This window comes from Bremia lactucae, linkage group LG16, assembly GCF_004359215.1.
Source record: "Bremia lactucae strain SF5 linkage group LG16, whole genome shotgun sequence".
NCBI lineage: Eukaryota > Oomycota > Peronosporomycetes > Peronosporales > Peronosporaceae > Bremia > Bremia lactucae.
Window position 1 is genome coordinate 2,103,156 of NC_090625.1, and position 3,539 is coordinate 2,106,694.

Below are 3,539 nucleotides of genomic sequence, written 5' to 3' on the forward strand. Positions count from 1 at the left end.
TAGATCCGACCTATGTGTCGGATCTAGAGTCGAAGATCGACAAACTTGATCTCTACCTCGTTTTTTTGGAGGAGGATCTTGATCATGAGCGCGCTAAGCGTCACTCTTTGAAACACAAGATGCAGACTCACCGTATCGAACGGTTGAAAGACCGTTCGAAAAGTGCGTACTCAATATTGGAGTACAAACGGAAGCGTCACGCTCTCTCCGTGACGAGCTGTCGTCAGCTCATTGCGATTTTAAGGAACATCGGATTCGGTATAAGAATCTCCATTCCCAACATGAGAGTCTGGTTCATGATCACAAGAATCATTTAGGGATTCTTGAATGGGGTGGTCAGATCCGTCCGGGGAAGAAACCACGGGCGGAGCCGACCAAAACAAAAACGTAGGACGCGTTCGCATCCTTCGTGGTAATTTTATTGTGTACGCCTTGCCTTTGCGATGCAGTACACGGAATGGACTAATGAACTGGGGAATAATTTTTTATCCACATTAGCGACTACATGCTTAGGTAAGTTTACCGTAGACAATTGTACTAGATCATTAATTTTAATTGAAAGAATGTTTGCTCTTCCATGTTAGCCTGCGTTCCGTATCTGCCGGGCCACTGTGCGAGCATGGAATTCTGTACGAAGCGGGCTACTGATTCTCGAGCCAGCAGAAATTCCTCTAATGACTCATTTCTTGTGTCTTTTTCAGTGCGCTTTGTGCACTGCCATGTGATCTTTCTCTTCTTCAGCGAGGGATTCCTCTCTGGTACTTTTCTTTTGCGGGGGGCGGGGAACAATAGTATCATCACTATTGCTGAGTTTCTCTGTTTCGATGTCGATTGTTTCGACATCGACATTATTCGCGTCGTCCGTAATTTCGACGCGGGATGAGCATAATCCAGAGATGGCTTTGCTCGTGCGAGTCCACCCCCCTTAAACTAAAGGATCCTCTAATTGGGTAGGTATCCGTTGAAGACGCATGCACCGAGCCGTTGTTGAAAATTCGACCATCGGTAAAAACTTGCTCCAATTAGGATTGATTGGACGTATCCTCGAAGCATTTCTTTGAGGACGCGATTTATGCGTTCCGCCCGACCATCTGTTCTGGATGATCAGAAGTTGACAGTCAGCCGTGATCCGGGAGATCAGAACACGGATTGCCAAAACTACACCGTGATCCTCTATCGGAGACCAGTGTACGGGGTAAACTGTAGAGTCTAAATTCCGTGCCGATAAAGACACGGGCACAGCCCGGAGCCGTGATTGACTCTGGCACTGCAGCAAGATGTACCATCTTGCTGAATCTGTCTACAAAAGCAAGGATTCCGAAGACGAAGTCCATAGATCGGACTGCCAACATTCCTTTGGAAGTGGTAGTGGCTGGAGAAATGTACATGATGAAGGGCTAGGCTTCAACCGTTGCCTCACCTTGCAAGCACTAATGTACTTGGGCACAAATTGATTCTGGCGGGGCCAGTTAAAATCGGGACTTACTGTTCTCACGTCCACGATGCTAACATGTTGGTGCATCGTGACACTCATACATGATGGACAAGCGGAAATCATTGTGAGTTGGGACGACGACACGTGGAGTGTCGCCGGCAACAGCTGTGTAGTACAGTAAGCCGTTGCGTGTTGTGTATCGATCTGATGACGATCCCCATAAAGCCGGTAAATCTACAAAATATTTATCGGATGTATTCATCAGATGATCCATTGAACGCAGCACGTCTTTATCTTCTGTGTAGGCTTACTTAATGTCATTAAACAAAGTTGATGACGTAACACTTGTAATGAGTATTGCAACAGTGGGATTATTTCCACTGTTGGAGTGCGCAGCCGGCTCGAAATTGGGTCGGCGTGATAACGCACCAGCGACGACATTATGTCGTCCTGGCTTATAGAATTATTCTTCGCGATGAAGGATAGCCACCTCGTCATTCTTTGCGAGAGGTGTAAGCTATTTACGGCCGTGCATTATGACGCATGGTCCGTATATACGATGAACGGTCTAACTCCGAGGAGATGGACCCTTAATTTAGCCAGTGCATATTTCATGGCAAGGAGGTTCTTGTCATGGACTGGGCAATTGCGTTCAGCTGGTTTCAGCTGACGCGATCGGTAACAGACGACGCGCTCCGCGCCATCTGTATCGTATTGCAATAACGCACAGCCGATTGCGAAATTGCTGGCGTCACAGACCACATGGAATGGTCTGTCTTGATCTGCAATCGCCAAGATGGACGATTGCATCAAGCTTGATACCTTCAAAGGAACGCTGACAATCAGCGTTCCATAACCATTTCTCGGCTTTTTTCAGGAGACGAGACAGATGAACTGTCATCTTTGCATAATTGCGAGAGTATTTGTGCAAGTACGCCGCTAAACCAAGGAACTTTCTAAGTCCCTTGGCATCGACTGGAACTGGCCAGTCGATGACTGATTTGATCTTTTTGGGATCAGGGCGCACGCCGTGTTTACCGACGATGCACCCAAGAAGTGGTATTTCGCTTGCAGTGAATATACACTTCTTGAGATTTGCGTACAACTTATGCTTTCGCATAAGTGTAAGAACCTGACGAACGTGAATTTTATGAACTTCCACGTCCGTCTTTCTGTCCATATTCGGCTATAAACAAATACATCGTCAAAATAAATCGATGCGAATTCTCGCACCGGTCTCAACAGATTCGTTACGCATCTGTTAAATGTTGCAAGGGCGTTATTAAGTCTATGTGGCACTACTAGCCATTTCCAATGCATCCCATTGGGGTACTCAGTGCTGTGTACGGGATGTCCCATTCACGCATAAGGATCTGATAAAATCCATCCATCAGATCTATAGACGAAAAGATGGTACTCTTAGACGTGCCATCTATGATTATATCTTTTCTAGGTTTCGGCGTTTGAGCCGGTACCATTGCAGCATTAAGTTTATTGAATGCGTGGACTATCCGCCACCCTCCTGTGGCCCTTCGCGCACACAAGGTCGAAGAGCTATGTGGGGAGGTTGACTCCCTTACATGGCCCGCTTTTAATCGATCGATAAAGAATTTATCGATCGCAAGTACTTGTTCACGAGGGAGTGGCTACTGCTTCATGATACAGTACTTTGAGCCTGGTTTGAGCTCGATCTCATGCCGAGTGCCTTTATCCTTAGGCAACTCGCATGGAACTGCTTCAGGGAATACATCCATGGATTAAATTAAATATTTGTAAGAAGAATTTGTCTTAAGTGACTCCCAGGATTAAGTAGTATATCTCTCAATCCGATTTTTCACGTCGAGGACACTTTGTTCCATCGAAGAGCTACTGAGAACCCGTTCGTTTTCTGCAAAAAATACCGCTGACCGAATATCGATTACGTATTCGTCCTCTGTGATGAGTACACAGATCTGTTTTATTCTGCCAAGAACCGTTTAGGTTCTAGGGTTGGTGATTGAGCTATCTTCAAAACAACTTCGGAGGCGCATACAGATCAAGAGTATAAGGGCCTACTCTTGGTCCGTCATTAACCAAGACATTCGATGTCTCGTTTCTTCCTGGG